This window comes from Dendrobates tinctorius, unplaced genomic scaffold, assembly GCF_039654945.1.
Source record: "Dendrobates tinctorius isolate UK_male_01 unplaced genomic scaffold, ASM3965494v1 ptg000007l, whole genome shotgun sequence".
NCBI lineage: Eukaryota > Metazoa > Chordata > Amphibia > Anura > Dendrobatidae > Dendrobates > Dendrobates tinctorius.
The window spans coordinates 60,986,627-61,002,372 of record NW_027361675.1 but is presented as its reverse complement, the minus strand read 5'-3'; the positions used below and the strand labels follow the sequence as shown (position 1 = coordinate 61,002,372).

Genomic DNA, 15,746 nt, shown 5'->3' with positions numbered 1-15,746 from the left:
CCATTTGAATGCCAAAAGCATCAATTCTTCTTACTTAAGCTTGTCAACCTTAATTAACTTCATAATACAAGTTACGCACTGAAAAATGGGGGTTATTTGGCTAAATTTGTGGGGGGGAGGGCTGGCTGCAGGTTTTCATGTGCCCTGGGCGAAAGAGCGCCCCTTTAACACATACCACAACTCATCATGCTCCAATACGGCAGAGAAATAGCGGTATAGTACAATGAAAAATACCTCACTTTTTACATCTCATGACGAGGCCCATCTATTTCTCCATACAAAATCATTGGTCCCATATAATGTTTGAAACAGTATATGATGAGCTCCACATAATGCTACAGTATATGTTGGTCCCCATGGATGAAGCTCCACTGTCTTATGGGCCCAAAGAATGCTCCAAACATAATGGGCCCCATTTCTACTGCTCTAGTGTATAATGGGCCCTGTAAATGCTGCTCCAGTGTCTGATGTCCACCTTTGGAATGTTCCAGTGTATGGTGGGCCCCATCTATCATTCTCCAGAGTATAGTGCTCCCCAAAAATTGCTGTCCCAACATAGAAAACAATCAAATAAGTCTCCTCGCTAGGGAATCCCTGTACTTGTCTGGACAGGTGCTGTAGCTTGCTTAACAGCTCGCCAGCCGTTCTCACGCCCAGTATGGATTGCACGTGATTGCACAAAGGTTAGAAAGGGTACCGTATCCCTGGATAACATGTATGGATAGCGTACACATTCAAAATATATGTCTATACAGCATGAGGCAGGCTCAGACGGTGTTAGGCCCAGTATGGATTGCACGTCATTGCACAAAGGTTAGAAGGGGTACCGTATCCCCGGATAACATGTATGGATAGCGTACACATTCAAAATATATGTCTATACAGCATGAGGCAGGCTCAGACGGTGTTAGGCCCAGTGTGGATTGCACGTCATTGCACAAAGGTTAGAAGGGGTACCGTATCCCCGGATAACATGTATGGATAGCGTACACATTCAAAATATATGTCTATACAGCATGAGGCAGGCTCAGACGGTGTTAGGCCCAGTATGGATTGCACGTCATTGCACAAAGGTTAGAAGGGGTACCGTATCCCCGGATAACATGTATGGATAGCGTACACATTCAAAATATATGTCTATACAGCATGAGGCAGGCTCAGACGGTGTTAGGCCCAGTATGGATTGCACGTCATTGCACAAAGGTTAGAAGGGGTACCGTATCCCCGGATAACATGTATGGATAGCGTACACATTCAAAATATATGTCTATACAGCATGAGGCAGGCTCAGACGGTGTTAGGCCCAGTATGGATTGCACGTCATTGCACAAAGGTTAGAAAGGGTACCGTATCCCCGGATAACATGTAAGGATAGCGTACACATTCAAAATATATGTCTCAGGAGGCAGGCTCAGACGGTGTCAGGCAAAGTATGGATTTGACGGCCCAGATTACACAGCGGAGGAGCAGGGAGAGGTAAAGATTGCAAATGCTGGGGCCCTGGCCAAGCAAGGGGGGCCCACTCGTGGGCGTCGGTACTGGCACTGGGCCCCTCATAGTACAGCGGTGTGTCTGACGGCGGGTGTGCACCACCACCGTCAGAGACAGTTGATTGCACTATGAGGGACCCTGTGCCAGTGCCCGCGCCCAAGAGTCGGCCTACCCACCTGTCCAGGGCAACAGCACTCGCACGGTGTCGTGCGCTAGGTGGTGACCCCAGGCCATGGGGGGGGAGGCAGCACAGTTAGGGAGTTTTAGAAAGTGGCATATGTTGATGTTGGACATTCAACTGATGCAAAAGGCGAAATAGGTGAAGTACCAGGAAGAGGTGGACCAAAGCAAGCCATTTTTCTGTCACCCTATGTGTCATCAGGGGAAGGTGGGACAAAATCCTTGGAAACCCATGCGTGGTTCATTTTAATGAAGGTTAGATCATCCACATTTTGGGTTGACAGACGGGTCCTTTTTTCTGTCAGGATTGATCCAGCTGCACTGAAGACTCTTTCCGATAGCACACTTGCAGCTGGGCAAGCGAGCTCCTGTAAGGCATATTGGGCCAATTCAGGCCAGGTGTCCAGTTTAGCGGCCCAATAGTCAAAGGGGAATGACCTGTGTGGGAGAACATCGATATGGGAGGAAAAGTAGTTTGTAACCATAGTTGACAACTGCTGTCTCCTGTCACTTTCCATCGATGCAGTATTACCAGTTGTGTGAGCGGTATTTGAAAAATCAGTCCACAACATTGTCATGAAACCCCTGTCTCCAATGCCACTTCTGCTGTGTGCACCACGAACACCTCTGCCAAGCTGCCCCCGGCCCGTACGGCTCGTGTGAGAACCATCACCGCTGCTGTGTGCTGGGAATGCCTCAAGCAACCGATTTACCAGAGTTGCTTGTTTATTAGCCAATATTAGGTCAAGGTTCTCCTGTGGCATGATGTTTTGTAATTTGCCTTTATAGCGTGGATCCAGGATGCTGGCCAACCAGTAGTCGTCATCGTTCATCATTTTGGCAATGCGGGGGTCCCTTTTTAGGATCCGCAAGGCATAATCTGACATGTGGGCCAATGTTCCCGGTGTCAATGATGCACTGCGAGTGCTGGGTGGAGGAGCACTTTCTGGCAAATCCACATCCCTCCAGTCACGCACAAACCCTGTACCAGACCTTGCCACGCCAACATTTTCACTTGCCCCACGAGATGCATCCTCCTCCCCTAAGTAATCATCCCCATCATCCTCCTCCTCCTCCTCCTCTTCTTCCTCCACCTCGTCCAGGAGAGGTCCCTGAGCAGACAATGGCTGAATGTCATCAAGGATTCCCTCCTCCTCTTCCTCCTCATCAACATTGGCTGCAGACGCCTGCTCCTTAAGGTGCGTCAAAGTTTGCATGAGCAGACGCATAAGTGGGATGCTCATGCTTAGGATGGCGTCGTCTGCGCTTACCAGCCGTGTGCATTCCTCAAAACACTGAAGGACTTTACAAAGGTCTTTCAGCTTCGACCACTGCACGCCTGTCAACTCCATGTCTGCTCTCAAAGTGCCTGGCCGTGTATCCTCCCAAAAATGCATTATGGCCTGCCTCTGCTCGCACAGCCGCTCCACCATGTGCAGGGTGGAGTTCCACATTGTTGCAATGTCGATAATGAGGCGGTGGTTGGGAAGGTGGAGCAATCGCTGCAGCTTCTGCATACGAACGGAGTGTACAGGCGACCGGCGGATGTGCGCGCACAGTCTTCGCACCTTCTGGAGCAGGGCTGTTAACTCCGGATAATTTTTGAGGAAGCACTGCACCACAAGGTTCAAGGTGTGAGCCAAGCAAGGTATGTGGCTGAGTTTTGAAAGGGCTATGGCTGCCACAAAATTACGGCCGTTATCACTAACTACCTTGCCTGCCTCAAGATGTACACTGCCCAGCCATGACTCAGTTTGTCGCTTCAAGTACTCGGCCAGCACCTCGGCGGTGTGTCTGTCGCTCAAACACATCATCTGCAACACAGCCTGCTGACGCTTTCCACTAGCTGCTCGATAGGGGGACACATCGTGTGCAACAGTGGCAGCAGTAGATGGAGTGCTCGTAGGACTGCGCTCTGTGGACAAGCTGTCGCTTCTGGAGGAGGAGGAGGAGGAGGAGGGTCGAACGCCTACAGCCAACTGTTTCCTATACCGTGGGCTAGGCAGCACTGTCCCACCACCGCTGTCCCCTGTGGACCCTGCATCCACCACATTAACCCAGTGCGCAGTGATGGACACGTAACGGCCCTGGCCATGCCGACTGGACCATGCATCAGTTGTGAGGTGCACCTTTCCGCTCACTGACTGCTTGAGTGCATGGACAATGCGGTCTTTCACATGATAGTGGAGGGCTGGGATGGCTTTGCGAGAGAAGAAGTGGCGACTGGGTAGGTCATAGCGTGGTACTGCATAGGCCATGAGTTCGCGGAAAGCTGTGCTTTCCACCAACCGAAAGGGCATCATCTCAAACGAGATTAGTTTGGCAATGTGGGCGTTCAAACCCAGTGTATGCGGATGAGAGACTGAGTACTTTCTTGACCTACTCATAATGTCTGGGAGGGTGAGCTGGACTTGAGAGCTGCATATGGTGGAAGTAGCGGTGGACAGGGCGGACTGAGAGAGGGTTGATGATGGTGATGGAGTTGGTGTTCTTTCTGATGGCCTAGAATCAGTCTTTCGTTGATATAACAGTGGGATTCCCTGACTGCTGTGGCCTTGCAACGACACCTCAACATTTGCTGCTGTGCTAACCGGTGGGCTTACAGTGGGGGAAACAATGTAGCGTTGCTGACTACCTTCGTTGTGATCAGTTGCACATGTGGCACTTGAGGTTTGGTGTTGTGTCCACGCTTGCAAGTGCATGCTGGTTAAATGTCTAAGCATGCAACTGGTATTCAAATTTTTCAGATTTTTTCCCTCGGCTAAAGGTCTTTGCGCACTTCTTACAGATAACCTTGGCCTGATCATGAGGATTTTGTTCAAAAAAGTGCCACACTGCACTCTTCCTACTTTGGCAGACATTTTGCGGCCTAGCACGCTGTGATCTTTTGACCCTCTGGACAAGCTGTCCAGCAACTCTTTTGATGTTTGGAACCTGTCTTTGGAGTGCTCCGGGCCTGCCAGATAACAGCTGTTGCGATGTCGATGTCTGCTGTGGATGCTCCTCATCTGAGCTATTGGAAGCAGCACCCTCTTCCCCCAATGGATGCCAATCTGGGTCAACAACTGGGTCATCCATCACCTCCTCTTCTATGTCATGTGCACCTTTCTCTGTGTCACCGTGTATGGTGGTATAGTGTGCGGGAAGGGGCACCTGAGTCTCATCAGGGTCAAAATCTGGCTCTGTACACTGCGAGGACAATGTAGTGCTCTGAGTGAATGTACCAGCAGAATCATCCATCAGCGGCTGTGCATCAGTGCACTCCATGTCAGATTCATCTTGGCCTGGGTAATTCACCATTTGACTTGATAATCCAGGCATGGTATGTGAAAACAGCTCCATGGAGTAATCAGTAGTATGGCCTGCGTCATCCTTCAATCTTGGTTGGGGTGAAGGACACAAGGAAAGGTGTGGTTCATGAACATGAGCCTCCAATGACGACTCAGTGCTTTTACTTTTTACAACTGAAGAAGAGGAGGCGATAGAGCTGGAGGCTGAGTCAGCAATGTAAGACAAAACTTTTTCCTGATGCTCTGCCTTTAAAAGCGGTTTGCCAACTCCTAGAAAACTAAGCGTTCGAGTCCTTATGTAGCCAGACGATGACGCAGGGTCAGCACCTCCTGCATTCGGTCCTATTTTGCTCTTGCCACTACCATCAGATCCACCACCAACACCATCATTACCAGCTGCCAACCCCCGCCCAATTCCACGGCCTCTTCCACCAACCTTCCTCATTTTTGGTAGAAATGTAGACAAAATCCAACAAACTATATAGTAATGTAAAACAAGGTACAAGGTGTCTATAGGACAGGGGAGTTTTAGAATTTCTGCACACACTTGTGGACAGTGGACACTTGTGGATTGTGTGCGGCCCACTGATATCTGAGCGCTATGTGACACGCTCGATGGCACAGCTGCCTGTGACCAAAGTGACGAGAGGATAATGGAGATTTTGAATCTCTGCGTACACTTGTGGACAGTGGACACTTGTGGATTGTGTGCGGCCCACTGATATCTGAGCGCTATGTGACACGCTCGATGGCACAGCTGCCTGTGACCAAAGTGACGAGAGGATAATGGAGATTTTGAATCTCTGCGTACACTTGTGGACAGTGGACACTTGTGGATTGTGTGTGGCCCACTGATATCTGAGCGCTATGTGACACGCTCGATGGCACAGCTGCCTGTGACCAAAGTGACGAGAGGATAATGGAGATTTTGAATCTCTGCGTACACTTTTGGACACTGGACACTTGTGGATTGTGTGCGGCCCACTGATATCTGAGCGCTATGTGACACGCTCGATGGCACAGCTGCCTGTGACCAAAGTAACGAGAGGATAATGGAGATTTTGAATCTCTGCGTACACTTGTGGACAGTGGACACTTGTGGATTGTGTGCGGCCCACTGATATGTGAGTGCTATGTGACACGCTCGATGGCACAGCTGCCTGTGACCAAAGTGACGAGAGGATAATGGAGATTTTGAATCTCTGCGTACACTTGTGGACAGTGGACACTTGTGGATTGTGTGCGGCCCACTGATATCTGAGCGCTATGTGACACGCTCGATGGCACAGCTGCCTGTGACCAAAGTGACGAGAGGATAATGGAGATTTTGAATCTCTGCGCACACTTTTGGACACTGGACACTTGTGGATTGTGTGCGGCCCACTGATATCTGAGCGCTATGTGACACGCTCGATGGCACAGCTGCCTGTGACCAAAGTGACGAGAGGATAATGGAGATTTTGAATCTCTGCGTACACTTGTGGACAGTGGACACTTGTGGATTGTGTGCGGCCCACTGATATCTGAGCGCTATGTGACACGCTCGATGGCACAGCTGCCTGTGACCAAAGTGACGGGAGGATAATGGAGATTTTGAATCTCTGCGTACACTTGTGGACAGTGGACACTTGTGGATTGTGTGCGGCCCACTGATATCTGAGCGCTATGTGACACGCTCGATGGCACAGCTGCCTGTGACCAAAGTGACGAGAGGATAATGAAGATTTTGAATCTCTGCGTACACTTGTGGACAGTGGACACTTGTGGATTGTGTGCGGCCCACTGATATCTGAGCGCTATGTGACACGCTCGATGGCACAGCTGCCTGTGACCAAAGTGACGAGAGGATAATGGAGATTTTGAATCTCTGCGTACACTTGTGGACAGTGGACACTTGTGGATTGTGTGCGGCCCACTGATATCTGAGCGCTATGTGACACGCTCGATGGCACAGCTGCCTGTGACCAAAGTGACGAGAGGATAATGGAGATTTTGAATCTCTGCGTACACTTTTGGACACTGGACACTTGTGGATTGTGTGCGGCCCACTGATATCTGAGCGCTATGTGACACGCTCGATGGCACAGCTGCCTGTGACCAAAGTGACGAGAGGATAATGGAGATTTTGAATCTCTGCGTACACTTGTGGACACTGGACACTTGTGGATTGTGTGCGGCCCACTGATATCTGAGCGCTATGTGACACGCTCGATGGCACAGCTGCCTGTGACCAAAGTGACGAGAGGATAATGGAGATTTTGAATCTCTGCGTACACTTGTGGACAGTGGACACTTGTGGATTGTGTGCGGCCCACTGATATCTGAGCGCTATGTGACACGCTCGATGGCACAGCTGCCTGTGACCAAAGTGACGAGAGGATAAGGGAGATTGGATTGCTTTTAAAAAAGCAGTTTGCGGAGCAGTGGGTAAACAGCAATGCCAGCGTGTCAGGAAGCCTTAAAAGGCAGCCCAACAACCAACGCCACTGATACACCACAATATAGCCTCCCCTTGCACTGCACACACAGTGACTTGTGTGTTGTGCAGGCCAAATCGCTAACAGCAGAAGCAGTTTTTTTGTCTTCTTCCCTGCCTAACGCTCTCCCTACAGAATCAGCAGCAACCTCTCCCTATACTAAGATCGGCAGAAGTAAGATGGCGGTCGGCGTGCACGCCCTTTTATACCCCCTGTGACGCCCACCAAAGCAAGCCAATCACTTGCATGCCCTTCTGAAAGATGGTGGTGACCCGTGCCTATGTCATCACGTTGCCCACAGTGTCCGTGGATCCTGATTGGCTGAAAAAGAGCGCAAAACAAACTTTTGAAAAGCGACTTTGGCGCGTAAGTCGCCGACCTCGTGGCCGACCTCATCCTAGGGTCGGGTTTCGTTTCATGAAACCCGACTTTGCCAAAAGTCGGCGACTTTTGAATTTTTTCGACCCGTTTCGCTCAACTCTAGGTCTGATGAAGCCAAAGTAGAAATGTTTGGTAGAAGCAAAACTTATCTTGTTTGGAGGAGACAGAATTCTGAGTTACATTCAAAGAACCCCATACCTACTGTGAAGCATGTTGGTGGCAACATTATGCTTTAGGGATGTTTCTCTGCAAAGGAACCAGGACAACTGATCCGTGTACATGAAAGAATGAATGGGACCATATATTGTGAGATTTTAAGTGCAAACCTTCTTCTACCAGCAAGGGCATTGAAGATGAAACGTGGATGGATCTATCAGCATGATAATGATCACAAGCACATTGCCAGGGCAATGAAGGAGTGGCTTCGTAAGAAGTATATGAAGGTCCTGGAGTGGCCTAGCCAGTCTCCAGATCTTAACCCCATAGAAAACCTTTGGAGAGATTTGAAAGTCCATGTTGCCCAGCAACAGGTGCAAAACATCACTGCTCTAGAGCAGGGTTCCCCAACTCCAGTCCTCAAGGCCCACCAACAGATCATGTTTTCAGGATTTCCTTTGTATTGCACAGGTGATGCAATTATCACCTGAGCAATACTAAGGAAATCCTGAAAACATGACCTGTTGGTGGGCCTTGAGGACTGGAGTTGGGGAACCCTGCTCTAGAGGAGATCTGCATGGAGGTATGGGCCAACATACCACCAACAGTGTGTGCCAACCTTGTGAAGACTTACAGAAAATGTTTAACCTCTGTTATTGCCAAAAAAAGAATATATATCAAAATATTGAGATGAACTTTTGTTAATGACAAAATACTTATTTTTCACCATAGTTTGCAAAATAAATGTTGCCAAATCAGAGAAGGTAATTTTCTGGATTTGTTTTCTCATTTTGACACTCCTAGTTGTGGTCTACCTTTGATCTCAATTAGGGGTGGTTCACATATAGTTAGGGGCCATGCGTTGAGCACATCCATTATATAGCGGCACTAATGCTATGTAACAGATGTGATAATGCACCCATTGGCCACAATTAGAGTAACGCATCCTAACACATGCCAAAATCGGCACGCGTTAGCGATGATGCGCTACTTTATGACGCACCCTCACTTTCGGGTGCGTCGGGTCTAGCGCACAGAGAATGGACGCACAGCGAACAAATGCGTTCTCTGTGCATAGACCTGTATGGCTAACACATGGTAGCGCATGATAACGAACTGCTACCATGCATTAGCGCATACGTTAGCGCTATGGGAAAAAATGATGTAAAAAATGATATCTGCATTAGAGCATCAGTTTAACGTATCCATTAAACGGATGCCCCTAATGCAATGTGAACCTAGCCTTACAGACCTCTCTCATCTTTTTAAGTGGGAGAACTTGCACAATTGGTGGCTAATTAAATACTTTTTTTCCCCACTGTATGTCATTTAAATTCACATAAAAAGACTTGTGGATATTCCACACTGCTGGTAGGTAGAATGGTAGATCTAGGCAAGCACAAATAGGTTTGTGGTCTTTTATTTTATCTATGCATTTCGAATTGCCAACAGTTTTGAAACGTTTAGACAAAATAAAACAGTACAATCCTATTTGTGTGTGCCTGGATCTACTATTTTACCTATCGGCAGCGCAGAATATCCAAAACTACCTTTTTATGCAAAATTATTGGTCTGAGGACCTGTGGACCTGCAGCAGCTGGGATTCGATGCCTTGGTATTGTTGTGTGAACATAACCTTACCAGGTTAGCATAACTTTTTAAAATCTTTAATTGTCAACCAGACAAGACTCAACTGTGCTTTTCTACAACATTAAAATTTGTTCAATTCACTGAAATTGAACAGGTAAATTAAATTTGCATCAATGTTTTCTCATACGATACGATACAATACGAAACACTTTATTGATCCCGGGGGAAATTATGGTATTACAGCAGCGTTACAAACAGCATTCTAAACATTGCAACATTACAAACAGCATTACATAAAGTAATTCCTAGACACAGATCTTCCACATGACTAACCACATTACGTAACAAACAAATTTGTGTAAGTGCAGGCACTTACATCGTAAATCTCATGTGAGTCAAATGTGCCTTATTTTGCTTTGTGTGGCTCCATAAACCCCTCAGTAAAAAAATTACAAAATTAATGCTCACCTCTCTTTGGCCCTATCTTTTCCCTATGTGGTCATTGCTGGAGACAGTGGAAGAGATGGTCAGACAGGAAAAAGCAACAGGATGCTTGAAGAGATAGCCAGATAATCGGGAGCAACAGATGAAGGCCGTAAAGAGGTGAGTTTAAAGTTTTAAATGTTTAATATGATCTGGGGTCTGGACATCACGTGAGGCATAGTCAATAACTAGACTTCATGTGATGTCAGAATACCTAAAAAAACGAGTCTGAATGCCTGAAGAGATGACTGGATCAGAGAGAATAACATGTCAGGTCAATTTAATATATTTACATTTTTTACACCTTCCGGGCCCTTTAAATCCAACTAAGTGGCAGCTGCCCAGTATTTTGCTGGATTTGGGCTGACAAATCCCAATTTTTGTGGAAAATTTAAGCCAAAGTTGATTTTCTTTATATCGATTTGCTTATCTCTATCTACAGTATGTTGCACGTTGCCAAGTCTATCTGTATACCTGGCTGATCTCCCAGCTGGAGCTTTTTTTTTTGTCTCTTGTATGTTAGCTTACTGACTGAGCACTCAGCCCTCCACCAGGTGGTGATTTTAATTATAGCAGGTCCCTACTTACCCATAAATGTAGGCATTGCTGACAGAGGTGTCCACATTCACCCAGGAATTCAGACATCAGCCTTAGAGAGGTATTCACACAGTGTAGGTACCCATCAGATTTGAGGCCGCCTTGACGTTGGCTGGTGGGCAGATAATATTTGGCCAAATTTTATGCTAAGAGTCTCATATATTTTTTTTATAATTCTAAAGCTGTATTGCAATTCTAATTACATATATTCCACATTGACATGCCTTAGCATGATAGAGTGCAACCATTCTTTGTATATTGATCTCCCAGCTGGTCAGCCAATCTAGATCAGATAAACTTGCTGATCAGAGAACTGGGTGCTTTATTTTAATTTCTATTTTTATATATGTGCACCAGTTAGTGTTTTAGGCTTTGCATTTTATCTGGATTCTCCTTTTCTCTGTAAACTTATTGTTGCTATCTATCTTCTCTGACTTCTCTTTTGCTTGGTAAGCTGAGATTTGTCGTGTAGCTGATGGATATTGACCTTTGTTTGTTTCTGACCTGCGTTCTGCTTTATCCCGTACATTGACTTCTCGTTGCCTAATTTGTGTATATGACCCAGCTTTACTTCTGACCATGTCTTGCTGATCAGCTGTAAAGCACTAGTCAGTTGACTACTTCAGTTGACTACTTCAAAAGTCTGGATCTCTGTATAGGGGACAAAGGGTAAAACCAAGGGCCAGGCCAACTGCTTCTTTCCTCACCTTACTGTTAAACAAAGCCATAACACTTAATTAAAAAAAAACAGTAAGACAAGTTGGGGAGACATCAGAATGTAATATATCACATTCAGAAGGAGTTTTCATCATATAAAAGCAGTATTCTTACTTTTATAGAAAGGTTTTGTTTAAAACTAACTTTTATTGGTGCTTTTTGAGAAACACCTTTTCCACTATATCAAATTTTCAACTGTGTATTATAATTGTAAGGAAGCATTTATGAAGCCAACTATTTTTCATAAAAGATAAGAGCTAATTCAGTCAGAAGAAAATGGAAAATGATTTGGTAACCTGAATCTTACAATAATTATCTACCAACTGCTAGGTCATATGTATTAATAAATGCTCACTGCTTGGAAGTACAGAATCCAGCAGATGTTACATTTCCATATGATTATGGCTTATTGTACCCAGTAAGATAAATTACTCCAATGAGTGCAAATCAATGATATACAGTAAAAGGTTTGCAACGTTTGCAACTCATGCATTTTTATTGTACAGTGTTCATATGAGTTTTATATACTGATGATCACTTGTGAGATTTCAAGTCTTTTTTCAATTCTTTGTTTTTCAGTAAAATAACAACAGATGCTTCTCACACCACTAAACAAAATAATTTTTAAAAGATTTAATCAATGACATTCAAGTGATTTTGATCACTTTATGTAATTACACTGGAGGACTTCTGTTTGATTTACTGATTTTCTTTTAACAATAATAGCTTTGAGTAAAAGGCCTTCAAGTCATTTATACTAACACTAGGATAGTAAACCCCCATACACTTTATATGTCAAATAGAGATGGGCGGACACCTGGATGTTCAAGTCTGGCAGGTTTGGCCAAACAGTTACAAAAAGTTCAAGTTCGGGTACCAGAACAGTAACCATACCCGAGCCCGAACCCCGTTCATTTGAATGGGAGGCCTGAACATCCAGTGCTCAAATTCACCACAGTGAAATTGTCCTGGTGAACTGCAGTGAACTCACCTTTGCACCATGAGCATTTCTCATACTGCTAGAAAGGATCTCACCGTAGTCACCGCCGTTTAGCCCGGCTGGGAACACAGCCTCAGTGGTCGGCAGTAACCTTGTTGATGTCACCGCTAGTCACTGATGTTGCCTTCGCAGCAGCTCATTCAAAAGTGGATATCAGCCTGGACAGTTGTATTTTGGCACTGTCCAGGTTGAAAACTGTTTATCCCCCCAGACATGGATTATGGTGTGGGACAGAACGACGGATAGGTGAGTGATATTGTTATTTTTTATTTTTGTTTTCTTACAGGCGACAAGGGATTCAGTGAAATTAGGTGTCAGGTGAATATTACTGTGTTTGTTATTTTTAAATAAAAAATAAATGTGTTTTGCTTAATTTCAAATAAAAGACTTTATTCTGGCTGTGTCTTTATTTACTATATAACTATTGGATTAGGAATGGATAGGTGTCTTAAAGACACCTCTCTGTTAGAAATCAGTGTGCTTGATATCATCTGACAATACAAAGGTGATATCAACCCCACAAATATGAACCCCACTTGCCACCACTACAAGGCAAGTGGGCGGGGCAAAGCACCAGAATTGGTGCATGTAGCACGGTGGCTCAGTGGGTTCAAATCTCACCAAGGACAACATCTGCAAGAAGTTTGTATGTTCTCCCCGTGTTTGCGTGGGTTTCCTCCGGGCACTCCGGTTTCCTCCCACACTCCGAAGACATACTGATAGGCAATATAGATTGTGAGCCCCATCGGGGACAGTGTTCAAAATATCTGCAAACTGTAAAGCGCTGTGGAATATGTTAGCACTATATAAAGTTTATAACTATTATTATTATGTAATAGATGTGCCCTTTCTGGGTGGCTGCAGGCTGCTATTTTTAGGCTGGGAGTGCAATATCCATGCCCCCTTACTAGTCTGCAAATACGGCCCCCAGCCATATGCTTTGGCTTGGTTGGTTGTCAAAACTGGGGGGGACCCTATGCCATTTTTTAGTGATTTATTTAAATCATTAAAAAATACAACATGGGGACCCCTCTATTCTTGATACCCAGTCTTGCTGAAGCTGACAGCTGAGGGTTGCAGCCCCCACCTGTGAGTTTTGCCTGGCTGCTTATCAAAAATACAGTGGATCCCATGCTGTTTTATTGTCTTTCTTAATTATTTATTTACAGTGCAGGAGATGGCTGATGAATACTGCCATCATCTGCTCCTGCACTCACTGTTATTAACGGCAGCAGACGTCTGCTGATGGTAGCAGCAGTCCCATCAGCTGACACCAGTGATCGGAAATAAACTTAATACCTCCGATCACAGCTGCAAGCTCATGCTGTCATTTGTCTGATCGGCAGTGATGATTTTACTACCTATCAGAAGCTGTCTTTGACTCGCTGTCTTGCATATGACAGCACATCAAACTTCCGGTGTTCAGGGGGCTGAGCCTAAACAGTAATATGGACTTCCTGGTAAAGTATGTGTTTGTTTTCCTTGACTGATCAGTAGGTAACTTTACTGTTTGGGTTTGCCCAGCTCTACTCCAAAAGATCATTTGGTCAACAAACATTTCTCCCAGTCAAGGGTGGGAACAGATGTATGAATCAAATAATTCCTGTAGCTCACCATACTTCACCCCTTTAAAGTCTGTGATACTTTGAATCTTGGAGCAGTTGAACCAATAGTGTGTCTACCCTGGATCCTGATTCCTTCATTCACAGGAATGCTCATTCTCTATAAAAGTACCTGGCAGGAGAAAGCCAGATCCTTGTCACCAAGGTGATGATGGAATGCCCCCATACTTTATTTATATTTTATTTTACTCATTTATATAGGGCAGTCACATTCTTCAGTGCTTTGTAAACATTATCATCATTGGAGATCCCAATCTAAATCCTTATTAGTCTGTCTTTGGAGTGGCCAGAGGAAACACATGGAAACATGGGAAAAACTATTTATCCCCAGACATGGACTACAGCGTGGGACAGAACGACGGACAGGTGAGAGATATGGTTGTTGTTTTTTTTATTACAGGAGACTTTGGCTTCAATGGAATGGGTGATGATGTGAGTATGGATTAATTTAGAATCATTAAAAGAGTCTTTGTCATTCTTTCAAATAAAGGACTTTATACTTGCTGTGTGTTAATTTACAATACAAATAAAGAATTATAACTGGATAAGTGTCTTATAGATGCCTCTTTATTACTAATTTGTGGCCTTGATGTCACCTGACATCAACCCCACAAATATGAACCCCCCTTGCCACAGCTACAGGGCAAGTGGGAAGAGCTGGGCAAAGCGCCAGAATTGGAACATCTATAGATGTGCCTTTTCTGTGCGGCTGCTGTGTTAAAGCTGGGGGGCAAAATTAATGGCCTCTTACCAGCCTGAGAATACCAGCCCCCAGCTGTCTGCCTTAGCAAGGCTTGTTGTCAAAACAGCAGGGGACCCTACATCATTTTTTTAAATAATTTAAAAACTGCATGAAGACCCCTTTATTTTTGATAACCAACCTTGATAATGCTGACAGGTGAGGGTTGCAGCCCCAAGTGACAGTTTTGACTTGCTGGTTATCAAAAGTACAGGGGAAACCGGACCATTTTTTTAAAATTATTTCAGTAAAGCGCAGGCACCGACTCATGAATGCGCCCATCAGTCGCTCCTGCTCTTGCTGTTATTAGCAGCAGCAGGTGCTTGCTGATGGGAGCAGTAGACCTTCAGCCCTTTCCAATGACCGGAGGTAAACTTTATACCTCCGATCATAGCTTATTTTACCGCCGATCAGCTGTGCTGACAATTTTTGCTGCGCTGTCAATTATTAATTCACAGCGCAGGAGATGGCTGATGAATACTGCCATCATCTGCTCCTGCTCTCACTGTTAATAGCGGCAGCAGATGTCTGCTGATGGGAGCAGTAGACCCATCAGCTGACACCAGTGATCGGAGATAAACTTAATACCTCTGATCACAGTTGCAAGCTCACGCTGTCATTTGTCTGATAGGCAGTGATGATTTTATCGCCTATCAGAAACTGTCTTTGACGCGCTGTCATGCACATGGCAGCGTGACAAAAACCCGGTGTTCAGGGGGCCGAACCCAAACAGTAACACAGTCTTCCTGGTGAAGTCTGTGTTCTGTGTTCTGTGTCCGTGCCCAAACAGTAGGTGGTTGGTTTGGATGCCGAACTTTACTGTTCAGGTTCACTCATCTCTAGTCTCAATTAATAGAAAATCATATTATTAAAAGTCTCTTTCTGTTTGATTAATCCCTGGAAGATAATCAACTCATGGAGGAATCTCAGTACTGTTATCAAGGGGAAAATGGCTGTAGAGAAATTCCAAAACCCCAAAAAAAACATGTGATATGTGATACATTCATATGTCAAGATCTACAA

General features: G+C 45.4%; 1 protein-coding gene across 2 annotated transcripts in view; it reads right to left on the bottom strand.

The window, feature by feature from the left end:
• GALNT17 (polypeptide N-acetylgalactosaminyltransferase 17) overlaps positions 1-15,746 on the bottom strand; it is a 785,890-nt gene that overhangs the window by 642,549 nt on the left and 127,595 nt on the right. The window lies entirely within an intron of this gene.